Below are 17063 nucleotides of genomic sequence, written 5' to 3' on the forward strand. Positions count from 1 at the left end.
TCCATTCCAATGCCTGACTGTTCTTTCTGAGAAGAAATGTCTCCGAATTTCTAACCTGAACCCGCCCCCCCCACCCCGGTGCAACCTGAGGCCACTCCCTCGTCTTATTACTCTTTATCTGTGTGAGAAGAGGCTGACTCCCAGATCTTCACAGCTTCCTTTCAGGTAGTTTCAGGTAGTTTTCAGGTAGTTTCAGTAGAATGCAGGTTTAAAACAAAAATATACCTTTTGTTTCAGTCAAATTGTTTATGGTGTAAAATTATTATGTTCTAGCAGGACATTTAGAGATGGACATCATCTAACCAAGTCAATGGAAATTTCACTGATGTCCTAAGAAAAATCAGGCCAAATTCTAAGTTTACTGTTATGCTGACACCAGACATGACAGTTATGACTTTGTAAGAAATTAAACACTGATGACACTTGTGAACCAGCACTGAAACTTGATCCATACAGGTCAATTGTTAGCAAAGACCCTTGAACACTTTTGGCTTAGGCTAAGTGGCACTAACCTAGAAAGTTCCCAAGAGTCCTTGAGATTTTAAAGGACAAAGAACTGTTCCCACTAAGCTGTTTGTTTTGTTTCAGTACTAAGGATATGGGCAGAATGTGTTGGCCAAATCCTGGGTCAGAGAATGATAAATTTCATAGAATAGGTATAAATTTATTAATGTAGATGTAGCTATGCAGATCAAAATTAACAGTGTCAATTACTGAGGGTACACGGAATGTCAAATCAAAGGACACAAACTTTTTAATGTACAAGTTAGGGTGCAAAATTGAGCTGGTTTTGGATATTAAACTTCCTCTTCTCACCCTCTTTCTTTCTCTTTCTCCTTCTCTCTTTCTCTCTTACTCATTTCCCTATTTCATAAATAATTAGTTAACCTATGGCAAGGGGAATAACCTAAAGTTCATTTTCTATGCTTAAATAAAACATTAGCTGGTTTGGCATTTTCAGATTTCAAAAGCTTCTTTCAAGAGGTAAAAGAGATTTCTTAGATATTAAAGACTAAAGCCAGTGATAATTGCCACTGGGTTAATTGGGAATGAGAGAGAGCAAGCTTGAACCTACTCAAATTAGTTATAGATTAATGAAGCCAAAGAAAATAACAAGTTATGCTAGTAATTGATAAAGCTATATCAAAGGCTGTAAGTTTTGTTTGTATTGTTTGCTTGTTTCACCAGTTTTGTATACCCAGAAATATTGCTTTTGCTTTCAGTTCACTTAATAGTTCAATTAATGGCTATAGTTGAAATCTTCATGTTCTTAAAATCCGCAATAGTTTCATCTCTCTCTTCTGCAAAGACAGGATTTCATCCAGTAGGCAATCATTGCTGCTGTGTGGAGAGAAAGGGCATATAACATGTCCTTAATCATCTCAGAGAAATCTGTATTTTTTAATGGCACATCTACAATGTAGACAATTACATATGTGCACATTACCTTATGATCTCATGAAAGACAGATGGACAGAAATCAAGCACACAGGAGAAAGAAAGAAAGAAAGAAAGAAAGAAAGAAAGAAAGAAAGAAAGAAAGAAAGAAAGAAAGAAAGAAAGAAAGAAAGAAAGAAAGAAAGAAAAGAAAGAAAGAAAGAAAGAAAGAAAGAAAGAAAGAAAAGGGAAGGAAGGAAGGAAGGAAGGAAGGAAGGAAGGAAGGAAGGAAGAAGGAAAGAAAGGAAAGAAAGGAAAGAAAGGAAAGAAAGGAAAGAAAGAAAGGAAAGAAAGAAAGAGAGAAAGAAAGAAAGAAAGAAAGAGAGAAAGAAAGAAAGAAAGAAAGAAAGAAAGAAAGAAAGAAAGAAAGAAAGAAAGAAAGAAAAAGAAAGAGAGAAAGAAAGAGAGAAAGAAAGAAAGAAAGAAAGAAAGAAAGAAAGAGAGAAAGAAAGAAAGAAAGAGAGAAAGAAAGAAAGAAAGAAAGAAAGAAAGAAAGAAAAAGAAAGAAAGAAAGAAAGAAAGAAAGAAAGAAAGAAAAAGAAAGAAAGAAAGAAAGAAAGAAAGAAAGAAAGAAAGAAAGAAAGAAAGAAAGAAAGAAAGAAAGAAAGAAAGAAAGAAAGAAAAAAAGAAAGAAAAAAACTTTCAAGGACAGTTTATTCTTGATTTTAGCATTAGAAGGAAATTAATAACACCTTAGAAATATCTTTTCTTCTCTTTTGCTTATTATCAAAATTTAGAGTCATTAGATCAAATATAACTCTATACATTTTAGAATTTTAATTGAGTCAGTCAAATGTTATCGTGTCCTCCACAAGAGTATACATAAGAGATGTCCTGTCTTCATACATGATAATTTTATTTAGATGGAGTTTCAGAACAGAGAACATTTACTAGATGTTTTCATCTGTCTCATTTCTTGTATTGAGCCCAAGTGAAACGGGTCTTACATTTTCCTGTCATACTGAATTTCCTATTCATGTACTCTACAGAAGTCAGTACATGTTCAAGGCATTTTCTTTCATGTTCAATGTATTGCACTGACTCTACAGTATAAGCAGACATTTTTCTTGAAATCTCAGAGAAAAATATGGCAGTCTTATTCAAACACAGTGGCCAGTAACACATTTATCCCAGCTGCACAAACAAAACTAACTCCCTGCTTGGAAACCTGACTAATCCTCTTAAGTAGATGTGGGAGCCTTTATATCAAGAACTGCATGGTCACTGCAAAACTCTGGCTAAAAGAAGGAAATAAAAGTGAGAACATTCCTCTGGTATGGAGTCTGGACGATGGGTAGAGTTTCTGGTGAAATGAGATCTTTAATAGAACTGTGTCTTCTTAAACCCTCCTGGTGCTTATTGCTACTAAATGAAGTTCCTGAAAATGGGTGATATATAAGATCCTGTCTGAGTCTATTTGCAGTAATACAGGGAGAGTTTTGGTAGGATCCATCTACATCCCATGAAAAGGATGGGGGTTGGCATTTGCTAGTGTAGAGAACATTGAATATCATATCTTCATCAGTCTTCCTTCACAAAGTTCAAATATCCTTTATAGTATATTGCACTGAAGAAAATATTTTGATGGAACTTTTTGTGAGCTACTATAGGTCTTGATTGCTATTTCTTAAACAATATATTTATACTACTTGAAAAATTCACCAAAATTCTCTATTCTTCTCCAGTGTTTGTTCAGTAGGATGAGGGTCTAGCACCTGGGCTCACTCTAAGTAGAAGTTTTTAACCTGTAAGTAGGTTATTTGCAGAGCAGTCACTAATCACCAATGTAAGTCTGGATGGAAGAACCTGACCCTGGAACACCACAATGCAGATGAACAGCTGACAAAATTTAAAGTCTATTGAAATCCTATTAAAGGGGCTTCTGTTTAATTTGCACTTTCAAAGAAGACTGTAGTCTTGGAAAAATTATTGTCCACCAAAGGCACCTTTACTGAGACATCACAATGAATATTAGTCTGGGGTAATATGTAAATCTGGATGTCATTTACATGACAATGCAGTCTAACCCAGCCCATACCTCCAACTGACAGCCCAGTAGCAACACGTAAACTGTAAACAATAAAACTGGACAGAATGCCTCAGCAGGGGTCCTGAAACATGCAATGTCAAGAGGAACAAAACATCTCCTGCAGACACAAAGCTGTATCCGTTAGTTTAATAGGAATGAAACCAATTCAAGAGCTTGCTGGTCAAAGATCTGACACAATTTCCAAGCTAGTCTTCAATATTGTTGCCACAATCTACTGTAATTTATGTTTTGGTAAGAACCAAAGAAGTTTAATCAAGCAAAATTACTGAAATAGAAATCTTTATTAGATCTCTAAAAGCTTCATTTTAAAGACTTGGCCTTCTTTTCACTGGGACCTAATGCTGCATGCTTCAAAAAATGCTCTCTTCAAAACAGTTTTGATAGAGGGATTAGGAACAGGACAGGAGAAACGCACAAGACTTTAATCAGTAGGTCACCCGTTAAAATTTGGCTTACAATGGCAGTGTTTGCAAGCGACTGACATCTGTGAACAGCTTGTGTAAACTGTCAAGGCTTCATTAGTGTAAGATAAACTAAGATAATTTATCCAAGTTTTATATCAGCTATGAAGTCTGTCCAGTAGTCATCAGGGGGGCGGGGTGGGGGTGGGTGGGGAAGGCATCAACTTCTCTGTGTGTTTTGTAATTCATAAATGGATGCATCCAAAAACTGTGACTATATTTTGGCTCTACTGAATAGTGATCTCACATGCCCTTCAAATCTAAAGAATGAAGGGACTGATATACTCAGTCCATTCTCTCATCTTCCAAATCCTTTCTGTAGCCTCACTTCTTCAAAGAGGCTTTAAACTCCTACAATGCAATGTAAATGAGGAGAGGAACTCTACTGAAGTTTCTAGTATCACAGAATATGAGCAGCATGACTGGAGAAACAGCCCCACTGCTCTGAAGGTATCCGCCACAACAGGCAATAAACTCTTAACTAACACAGAGGTTAAATGTCATTTGAGTCATGTCACCAAACCAATGAATTTCCTATACCCCTACAGGTAGTGTAGGCAGAAGAGGCAGCATCTGAAGGCATGTGGAGAACAGCCATGTCCAGTATAGTATGGACACCAGCCCTGTCAGTACTGAGCATGCAGAACTCTTCATAATCATGTCCTATATGTTTTGTTCCCTATATATTGACTGGGGATGATTGTGCACCTCAGTACCATCTGTTAATGAGGAGGTGTGCAAGGGCATCTCTCAAATCCTGTTGGTCCCAGAGGTCATCCACCATACAGAGCTAGAGTTAAGCATGTTCTTTTACAGTCCACAGTCTTCTCCAGAGAGATTTATTTTTCAGTGTTTAGAAAGAGGGTGGTGTCTTCCGTTTAACATGCGTACAGGTGCTTCCACTCATCTTTTATATAGTAGTCTTAGTAGTCTGCCGGATGTAGTCTTCCATCCAAAGTAAGAAACCTATGTTTTCTTTCTTTCTTGGCTTGAGGTGAGTCATGCAGGTTGCTACTCTCCCATGAGAATTCACTAAGAGATCTTGGTGTTTCTGTCTTTACACCGAAAAATATTTCTGTGGTTTGAAAAAGTCACCATCTGAAATAAAAAAATGAGCCAAGGCAGCAGATGCTTGAACCCACCAGATGCTACGGCTTCTTTTGTGACTAAAGAGCAAATGAATGTGCGTCCTTGAGAAGGAAGATGGCCCTCTTTCCCATGTGTGCCTGAGCTCTAACTGTTGGGTTATAATATTATAAGATGGGCACTACCACTGTTCTCAAAAGAAAGTGTATCTCTACTTAAGCAAGTGTGTGTCTGAGTTATTAAACTGGTAATCTGAAAACATGCACCAGTTTGGCTGTCTCAGGGGATGCTCCTGTGAGGGTGGCATCAAAGTGATCAGACAGGAACACTGCTGGGTATGAGCAAAAGTGGAATTCAAAGAATTTCAGAATTGCTTAAATGATCTGAGAAATATTATAACAGTGTAGCTTCTTCCAAGATGTGACTACTATTCACCTGAATAGACAAACAGAACTTTTCAGTCTGAAGTCATGTTTTATGTATCCAGGGTCTAGATGTGAATAATTTTATCAAGTTACAGAAGGATTTCTCTAGCTTAGCACTGAGAAAAATGTAGGTGGCCTTCAAATTCAAAATTTACCTCTGCAGAATGTTATTCTGATATACTGACTTTCACCACTTTCTGGACAAAAATTGGATTATTTATTTGCTTATTTATTTATTTAAATAAATTCTGAGATTCTGAAATTTGCTGTTTTTTAAAAACCAAAAAATATATATTTTTAATATTTTGTTTAGAGAACTTCTGAGATTTTCATACTAACCTGTTGTTTTGGCATTTATATTGCCTTCTAAGTATGCTTGCATCTTATAATCTATAATACATGACAAAGTGGAATTGAAGGACCCCGACCTTTTCTTTTTCTTTTTCAAGAAACCAAATGTTTGAATACTTTCCCCTGAAAATTTTGACAAAATTGTCATGTTCTTGAAGAAAGTTTCATTTTGTCAAGTCAGCATTCTCCCATGTTCTTTTGGAACACTTTTTAACCAGTTCTAACTAAATACACATGAGAAAGGTAAAGGCAGCAATATGGCAAACAACGCCTATGATATTTCAGAGAACAACTGCTTGACATTTATATTAGATTTCTGGCCGACTATTACAATATCTTTGATGAGTGAGATCTTGATTTAACTCCACATGGAGGTACAAATGCACCTCCCAGAGTCTGTGAAGACACAGTGCCAAGGAGAAAGAGCAGATGGTGTTTGCCTTGTCCCTGCCCCCTGTGCATTACCCAAAGGGATGACAGCTTTGCACTGCACCTTGGCTCCGCAGAAACCTGATGAGGGAAGATCCCTTGTGGTTAAACTGAATAAATCCATCTCCTGCCGCTCCTTTTGTAAAGGTGTAGAAACAAGGCTAGGAGAGATTTCAAGAGGCCATGCAATCTATTCCCTGCTCCCAACCAACATCAGCAGGTTCATGGTTGACACAACGTAGTTTTGGGGGCTGTCTCAGCTGAGTCTGGTTTCCTGTCGAACAAGCTGTGGATTAAGGCTTGTGAATCTTTGAAAGAAACGAGATGTTTATAGCTTTCTTTTCCCAAATTAGAGACTAAGTGCACTAGTAGACAATATCATAACTGGGCACTGCTGTCTCTCACAAAAGGCAAGAAATTTTCAAGTGGCCAAGCACTGGTGCCATGACTGTCTGTAGGACGAGAGTTCCTGGTGGTTTTCTGTCAAGGGAAGAGGTAGGAGCCATTGCTTCATAAAGATGCTTCATCTCCCAGCTCTTGGAAATACATCCAGAAGCATGACATTTAGACACTTTCTACTTGTGTACCCTCTTTTGCAGGGACAAAAACATTTATTCTCACATGACAGTGAGATGCTAAAGTACATTTTAGCCCCCAGATCAATTCCGTAGCCACAGCTAAACCTGCTTCTCCATGCAATGATTCTGACAATCTTCTAAATAAATTATTATCTTTAAAGAGGAATGATTGCAACCTCTCTCATGGAATCATCTTCTTGAGGGAAACAACTTAAAACTTTGCTGAAGAGCCACCTTCCAGAGAGAGAGATATTGTCTCCTGTTTGCATACTCCTGTTTTTGTCAACAGCGCAACGTTAAGATGAAATCAGTCCACCACAAGTAGGTTTCAAGGAGGTAAGGCTTTAAGTTGTGAAATATCCAAGGCAGAGCCTTTGTCCCTATACAGGCAGGCAGGTAGGTGGATCCATGATCCTGGCAGTGGTTGATGCTGCCACTTTTGTTGTCATATAAGGTTATGAGTGCTTGATGGTGCTCACAGTGTTTATTTCTTTGAATTAAAAAAAAAAAAAAACAGTTGCCATCATGTCTAATATGTATGCATATGTATAAATATACCAATGTACTGAAAGTGGGAATAAGCTTAATATGGTTATAATAAATCAATCAGTATGGGCAAGATTGTCCCCTAAGGCACAGCCCTAAGGAAGGGTTGGTGTATAATATAAATGAACAGGTTGGATTTTATTTTCTTTCCTTTGTTTCCCCCTTTTCTCCTCCTCCCCTTAAGGAAAAATGGGGAAAAAATGGCTAATTGTGAAATTGTCCTTCAGCCTTTCCTGATTGTCATTGTATCTCTGAACAGAAGTAATGAGACATCTTGGAGACACTGTGTTCTCTTTCTCCCTAGGTACTCTGCCTTTCTATTCCCAAGGGCTCCCAGCCTTCTCAGCTCCTTCTAGCTCCGTCAGCTTGCTTTCTCCTGCTGCTTCTTCAGATCACAGTGAACACCTGGGTCCTCTTTCTGAGCCAGTACGACCTGATCGGTCCTTGGCTTATTTGCCTATAAATGCAATAAACATATGCAATATGACACTAAACTTGGAGGAGCTGTGGACTCTGTTGAGGGTGGAAAGGCCTTGCAGAGAAATCTGGACAGATTGGAGAGCTGGGCGATCACCAACTGCATGGAGTTTAACGAGCAAGTGCTGGGTCCTGCACCTGGGACGGGGAAACCCTGGCTGTATGTACAGACTGGGCAACGAGACGCTGGAGAGCAGCCCTGCAGAGAGGGATCTGGGGGTTATGGTTGATAGCAAGTTGAACATGAGCCAGCAGTGTGCCTTGGCAGCCAGGAGGGCCAACCATATCCTGGGATGCATCAAGCACGGCATTGCTAGTGATTGTCCCACTCTACTCTGCACTGGTGTGGCCTCACCTCAAGTACTGTGTGCAGTTCTGGGCACCACAGTACAAAAAGGATGTAAAACTGTTGGAGAGTGTCCAGAGAAGGGCTACAAAAAGGTGAAGGGCCTAGAGGGGAAGATTTATGTGGAGTGGCTGAGGTCACTTGGACTGTTCAGCCTGGAAAAGAGGAGGCTGAGGGGAGACCTCATCGCAGTCTACAGCTTCCTCACAAGGGGGAGTGGAGGGGAAGGCGCCAATCTATTCTTTTTAGTCACCAGCGATAGGATCCTTGGGAATGGTGTCAAGCTGAGGCAGGGGGGGGTTAGGCTAGACATCAGGAAGAGGTTCTTCACTGAGAGGGTTGTCACACACTGGAAGAGGCTCCCCAGTGAAGTAGTCACTGCCCAAGCCTGTCGGAGTTTAAGAAGCGATTGGACTGTGCACTTAGTCACATGGTCTGAATTTCTGGGTAGACCTGTGTGGTGCCAGGAGCTGGACTCGATGATCCTTATGGGTCCCTTCCAACTTGGGATATTCTGTGATTCTATGATTCAATATCTTCATTATTTGAATTTTGTTACCGCTCTTTTTGGGCCTCTCCACCTCCTTTTTCCCTTGCCTTGTTTGGGTAGATATTACCTTTCTTTATCAGGAAATGGGTGACCACCCAGTCTGTGCATGGGACATCCATGAGCTGACATAGTAGATTAAAATCCACTTCTATCACACTATTTGCATCTATCTGAAAATGGAGAACTTGCAATGATTTTTGTCTGCCTAAGTGGCACACAAGAAATTCACTTTTGTTCCTTTGCTTGGGTATTTAGTATTTTTAGGCACTTAACTGAGTGATCTATATTACAGGCTTGCTGACTCTAAGCTCCCCAAATAATCAGTGGAGAACGAGAACAGCACACTGGAGGGAAGTGTGTATCTTGGAGGTGATGACTTACCCTCTGGAGTTGCTTGTATCTCCCTGCTGACTGCTGAGAGAGTCTGGGCAAATGGACTCTTTTTCCCTCCAGTTATGTGTTGTGGGTATGGGTTCTCATTTCAGACAAAGAACTGACAGGCACGTTCCATTGATTTTGTTTACTCATTTTTTATGATAAAAATGATCGCATCCCATGAATCATTCAAAGTTACATGAATCACTTTGCTGTTCTCACTCTCTGACCTTTTTCATTTGATCATTGTTGATTCATTTACAAAAAGGAATCAAAAAGTCATGCTAAGGTCAAATACAGTTTATTTTAAAATTTAAGATCTCATACTAGAGGAGGAAAAAATGTTCAACTATTCATCTGTCTTTGAGTGCACTCTATGGGTCACACTATTCCTACATCAAACTGAGGTATTAAAAAAAAAAAAAAAGAAATAAAGAATATTAAGCCTGGAGACTTGGTTATTGCTGGTCCCTTAGTCTCATCAGTCAGCAACATGGGATTTTAGGTGTCAGAATGGCAGAGAACAGTTCAATTTGTTCTAACATCGCACCTATACTCATGTACATATTAGACAGCTATAAAATCTCAAAGACTCACCATTTGAAATGATCTGTGTTAAAAGGGGGCAATTAGTGGGCAAGATGAAATGAAGGTACAGTTGTAATTATTTCATAACTTGAAACAAAAAGGAATGGCTGAGATGTAATTTTACTGTTAAGGAGAAGCAAGGCTTCCAGAAAAGGAAAAAAAAAAGGAAACTTTGGAGCTAATTGCTTGGCTCTAATTAGAGAATGTAACCTTTGGAGGAATAGTGGCTGTTGAAACTCCAATTTTATTTGCATATATTAATATGTACATGACAATTACACCCCCAGAGAAAGTACAGCTCATGCCCCAAAAGCCTAGTTTTAAATTTAGAAGCAAGAAAGAAACTCTAAACAACTTAAGAATATTTCAGTTCTTCTATAGGCTTAGGATCCATTTTATGGAAACTTTGGAGAACTGAAATAACAAATATAGTTGTCTTTATAGACGATGTGGAGATGGACATGTTTACTTTCATATGTTTGTACACACAGGTATACATACCATATATATTTATACATGTGTAAGTGTGAAAAAGATCATATACAAATATCTAAATATACATACACATAAATTTACATATATCTGAATATACATTTATACATGAAATTTCTCAATATTTAGCCTGTATTTGCAATAGAATGTTGGTAGGGAGATTTTCCTATCATGCTGAACGGCAAACGGAGATGTAGTAAGTGAACATGAGTGAATTTATGAAATTTCGTGTTGAGACTGGGGCACCCGACATGTTAAATTGGGATAAATTAGGGGACATTTGGAGTGATGGTGTTTGCTTCCCGAGAAACCATTACATATGATAAGCCTTCCTTTTCTGGAGATGGCTGAACATCTGCCTGCTGATGGAAAGTAGTGAATGAATTCCTTGTTTTGCTTTGTTTATGCATACAGCTTTGACTTTATCTATTAAACTGTCTTTATCTCAGCCTATGAGTTTTCTCACCTTTGCCTTTCTGATTCTCATTCCCATCCCTCTGAGGAGAAGTGAGCGACTGGCTGTGGGGCTGAGCTGCCTACCAGGGTTAAACCACAAAGCTGTTATTTTCATGGTCTCAAGATTTATATGGAAAATTATGCATTTACTAACTATTTTTTCAGAAACAGAAGTCTACCAAAAAATTGGCAGGATTCTTGATTCATAGTTCTACAGTTTCTGGTGCAAATAATTTGAAATTACTGTTAATAATAATAATGATAATAAAAATTACATAGTTGAAATAGCTGTATGATCAATACGTAAATTACCCTTCCAGACATAAATTCTGATATACTGATCGTGTAAATTCTCAGCAGAATGAGGCTAGATAAACTTCTTGGAACATTTTAATGCCATATTGTCTTTAATATATACATATATATACGTATATATATATATATCTGTCACCATTAGTTTGCACAGCTGTTAAATTTTATATCTTCAGAGTCCAAAATTATAAACAATATCTACAATATCTGAGAAAACATAGTCTTAATACTTAAAAAAACCTGCTTTTGAAAAAAATGATACTTTTTTTCAATGCATAAAATTGAAACCAAATTTTGGCAACATCTTTTGAGAAACCCATTTCGTATTTTTAATTAATTAGGGCAAAATCCATTCACAGGCATAGGACAGAAAAGGCAGTGTGCATCTTGAATCTACACAAGACTTCAGAAATATAATCAGGACATACATGCTACACCTATCCCAATACATTAAATAATCTGAGGGCCATTGGCAGATGCACTGGAAACCAGTAGTCAGCTGCCATCATGGTTTATGGAGTGCTTGGCAAGCACTCTCCCATTTCCTGAAATGATTTAAGAGTTAATATGGTCCACAGATTAGTCCCCATAGATAGCTTGGATGTTGTGACCTTCCCTTGGGATGTAAAATTCATTATGAGTATGAATATGGTTAGATGATATCTGTGCATCTCAGGGCCAGAGAATAGACTTGCACTGTTCAACCAGAGTCTTACACCGTCTTCACATTGGGATTTTCATCCTGAATGAATATGAAGTGTTTGGAATTGTTTTCCTAATGCTATGAACTTGTGACAGGCAATACTTTCACAGTCTAGCTGACAAGTTTATAACTGAAACAGTTTGTCTAGATGCTGCATTAAAGGGAGAAGAAAAAGTTATTGGACTGTTTTTCCTATGGCCAAATTTAAACAAGAGGAAGTAGAGGAAGTAGACCAAAGTATACTTCTGAGACAAAGTATAGTGTCCACAGACTGCATTCAGAGAAACATCTGATTTTAGTGAAAGTAAAGGCAGCTCTGCATATTTAAGGAGATATACAGGACTACACTCATTCTCAGCTACAGTGATACCACTGAAATATCTTATTTTAAGTTTCTATACAGGTTAAACTCAAACCATTGCTAATTTTATTTGCACTGCAACACTAATGAAGACCACAATCAGCCATTGGCAATACTAGTTTTCTGTAAAAATCTTGAGGGCTTTTTAAAACGCTTGAGGGTTTCTTCTAGATAACTTCTCTTTTTAAGGGGAAAAATAAAAATATGAATAAAATAACAAGTGAAATTTATAACAGTGCTGTTTCTGAGATACAAGTAATGTGTCTTCATATGAAAGCAAATGCTTATTCATTTAGTAGTGTAAATGATACCATGATGTCAGAGTCAGTGTATGGCATGGGGATCATTCACATCTTGTTACAACCAGTGATTACAGAGGAGTCATTTTGTAGTTCAACAGCATTATTGAGGCTTATTCTCTGTAACAAATGATATCTTTTATTTTATTTTGTGATTATCCAACAGATCACTGAACCATGAAGCACTGCTGCTCCCAGCTAACAGAAAGAAATACCAGGGCCATATGTCTCTGATGGAACTGTTACAATTCTGTATATAATTATCATTTTTCTGTCTGCCACTCACAGTGTGCAGGTCAGGCTCCAGTTACCTCTGATATTTTTAAGACTATGACAGAAATGGTGAGAGATGGAATTTTTGGAATAATAGATGTAATATCTAATCATTATTCTTTTCCCCAAGTCACTGTGAAAAATTGCTTTAAAATTCAATTAAAACTTTCAGCCTGACATCTGCATGATTAGAGCCATTTAGTATAACATCAGACTTACATAAATATGAATAATATCATCTACATAATAACAATTTCTATCTTTATTAGCTTGCTAAAACCAGTAAGATCAATGGTCTATGTTCTCAACCCAGTCACTCTTCTCAGGCAAGATACCATATGTATTTTGAACCACAAACCCTATATATATATATATACACACACACATATATGTATACATGTATATGTATATATGTATACATATATAAGTGTGTATATATATGTGTATACATATATATGTATGTATATATATACGTATATATATACACATAAAATACTAATCTGACATATGGTGTATGACGCATTTGATTACAGTGCTTTCTGCGATATTGAGGAAGTATACTTAAATGAATAATACCTATAACATACATGTTAGGTGAATAAGTACAGAGTAGTTCTGAAACTACAAGACTCATTTATGACTACATTGTATAAATTTGGAAGATGAAATAAATAGCACTGTAATATATATATAGACACATATGTATGTATACATATATACCACAAACCCAATATATATATACACACACATATACGTATACATGTATATGTATATGTATATATATATATGGATATATATGGATATATGGATATATATGGATATGGATATATATATGTCACATAAAAAATAATCAGTACAGTCAAGCTAAAATCACACGTAACAGACAACCTTTTCTTTGCAGCATTCTAAAAGACAAGACAGAGAAATTATGGAGTTAGCTTCTCAACTCCCAAAAGCAACCCAAAACATTAAATGGGATTACTAAGTCCCATCATTAAATCATATCCCTTAATGCCACATGCACTTGTATCTCATACACCTCCAGGGATACGGATTTCACCACTTCCCTGGGCAACATGTTCCAAAGCTTGACCACCTTCTCCATGAAGAAATTCTTCCTGATATCCAAACTAAACCTCTCCTGGCACAACTTGAGACTGTTTCACAGAATCACAGAATCATAGGTGTTGAAAGGGACCCCTGGAGATCATGGACTTCACCCCCCCTGCTAAAAGCAGGTTCCCTACAGTAGGTTGGGTAGGAAAGTGCCCAGGTGGGTCTTGAATATCTCCAGAGAAGGAGACTCCACAACCTCTCTGGACAGCCTTTTCTAGTGCTCTTTGACCCTCACTATTAAGAAGTTCTTATGCATGCTTGTGTGGAACTTCCTGTGTGCCAGTTTTGGCCATTGCCCCTTGTCCTATCGCTACGCATGATGAAGATGTTGAATAAGACCAGACCCGATACTGACCCCTGGGGAACACTGCTAGTTACAGGTCTCCAAGTAGACTCTGCACCACTAATCACAACCATCTGATATCTGCCAGTCAGCCAGTTCTCAATCCACCTCACTGTCCTCTTATCCATCCCACACTTTCTAAGCTTCATAACAAAGATGTTGTTGGAGATAGTGTCAAAAGCCGTGCTGAAGTCAAGGTGCACAACATCCACTGCCTCCCCTCATCTACCCAGCCAGTGGTGACATCATAGAAGGACTAGTTTGGTTGAGCATGATTTCCCCTTGGTGAGTCCATGTTGACTACTCCTGATAACGTTCTTCTCTTCTAATTGCTTGGAGAATTCTATTTCACAGAATCAGAGGATCATAGAATATCACAAGTTGGAAGGGACCCACAAGGATCACTGAGTCTAACTCCTGGCTCTACACAGGACCACCCAAAAATCAAACCATATGTTTGAGAGCATTGTACAAACACTTCTTGAACTCCAGCATTTTTAGTGTGGTTACCACTTTCCTGGGCAGCCTGTTCCAGTGCCTGACCACCTTCTCGGTGAAGAACCTTTTCCTAACACCCAGCCTGACCCTCCCCTGTCCCAGCTCCATGGGACCCTTGGGTCCTGTCGCTGTCCCCATAGAGCAGAGCTCAGTCCCTGCCCCTCCGCTCCAATTGTGAGGGAGCTGCAGGCTGCCATGAGGCCTCCCCTATCTCCTCTTCTTCAGGCTGAACAATCCAATTGACTGCAGCTGCTCCTCAAATGACTTCCTCTCTAGACCCTTCATCATCTTTGCAGAACTCCTTTGAATGCTCTCTAGTAGTTTTCTGTCCTTATACTGTGGTGCCCAAAACAACACACCATGCTCAAGGTGAGTGCAGAGCAGAGTGGTACAATCACTCCCCTCGACTAGCTAGCAGTGCTGTGCCTGATGCACCCCAGGGCCCTTTTGGGTGCCAACCTTGCTGTCAGCCAGAACCCCCAGACTCCTTTCCACGTGGCTGCTCTCCAATCTGTCATCCCGTCTGCCTGTAGCCTTGTTTCCTTGCATCCTACCACTTTTCACATTAGAAAAGAGACTGACACCCATCTTGCTACAACCTACTTTCAGGTAGTTGTAGAGAGCAATGAGGTCTCCCTCAGCTTTCTCATTTCCATGCTAAACAGTTCCCATCCCTCAGCTGTTCTTGATACAACTTGTTTTCTAATCTCTTCATCAACTTTGTTGCTCTACTCTGAATGCATTCCAGCAACTCAATATCCTTGTAGTGAGGAGCCCAAAAATGAACACAGTACTCAAAGTACTAGGGGACAGTCACTCTCTCTGATGCATGCCAGAAGAGCACCAGCCTTCTTGGCCACCTGGGCACACTGCTGGCTTGTGTTCAGCTGGCTATCTTTTCTGCCAGGCAGTTTTCCAGCTACTCTTCCCTAAGCCTATATTGCTGCATGGGATTGTTATTACTTTATTGTTATGACCGAAGTGCAGGACCAGGCCCTTAGCCTTGCTGAATGTCATGCGAAAGATTCTTTAATATCCCAGCCTGTACTTAATTTATACACATCACAATAACCAATGTCCATTAACTAACTAGTTCTTTCTCCCTGCAATATTTGTGAACAGAGGTCACCCACGGGGAACATGTCATATAAAATAATCTAAATTGTTTGCTAAAATAATTGATTAAAACATACAACTTCTAATGCATTAAAAGCTGTATATCTAGGGATGAAAATGTAGATAGTGCCTGAAGGTAACAGAATGTGTTTTGCAAATCAGATTTTCTAAAAAGTTCCATGAAGTAGGAACAAAAATAAGATACACTGTTGGCATTTAAAAAGTGAATGAGCCTCTAGATGAATAAACAAGCCAGTCATGAATAGAAGAAATGTAGGAAACTTACCCCTTACCCCTGCACTTGGTATTGTTTTTGTCCACAGAGGAATACCATTACCTTTTCTGGTAATGGAAAAAATTTAAAAGGTGGAGAAGATAGAGTTAAGGACTGTGAAAATTCTAAGTCCAGAATAATGGTTTAGAATGTAGAATGTTAATTGTTCAGATCAATTATCAGAAAGAATAGTATGATAACAGGAGGAGCAAACATCAGATTATAAAGGGTTATTTTTTTTTGATAAAATGAGGCATAGCATCAAGCAATGCCCACAGTTCGAAATCAAGAACTTTCAAACGAGTAATAAGGTTAAACCTTAGCATGAAACCGCTCTAAGAATTTCTGTTTTCTAACTCCAAATATCTTTAAACAAAGACTATCCTCTGGGAAAGATACAGCAGTCAAATACAATTTGTTGACATGAATAGATTGGTAATTATATGGAATTCTGTACAGGTTTTGGAATGGAGAATCAGTTGACCTCTTTGGCCTTAATCTTTACCAAGAAAGAAACATTTGCTCTTGCTAGAGCAAGGAACACAGGGGAAAAGTATTTAAGATTCTTTTCTCTGGAGCCAGAAGGATTAGGATGAGCTTTACTACCAACTTCTGCTACAGAAATGTCAAATCAATCAATCAATCGATCAGTAGGGATTTTATCTTTCCAGTTGGGAAACAACAGGTGGCTGAAGTGATCTTGGCTTGAGAGAGAAAGCCAAGTACATAAAATATAGGACAGAGAGGGTTAATTATATTATTATTATTAATAATTATTAATTAATTATTAATAATAATAACTCATGTAGATTTCTCTAAATCAACAGGCAAATATAGTAAAGTCACAGCAGAAAAACTTTTGAAGAATATGGTTTGCATTCCTATTGCTGATGACTAACCTACTGGACTTTCAACTTCAGAGAAAAGACGCATTTTTCAACTGTTCAACAAATGACTCCACTGTCTTCAGCGGACCAAGAGCAGTGGAACTCTCTATCTCTTGATTATAAAGACATGGGCTTTTTACTTCACCATAAATTACACAAAGTCAATTATCTAAACTGCCTTGACAGTCAATAAGGGGAGAAAAACGCGTCTTCAGGAGACAAATAATCTTGCCT

This window comes from Anser brachyrhynchus (genome assembly GCF_964034855.1).
Source record: "Anser brachyrhynchus genome assembly, chromosome: 3".
NCBI lineage: Eukaryota > Metazoa > Chordata > Aves > Anseriformes > Anatidae > Anser > Anser brachyrhynchus.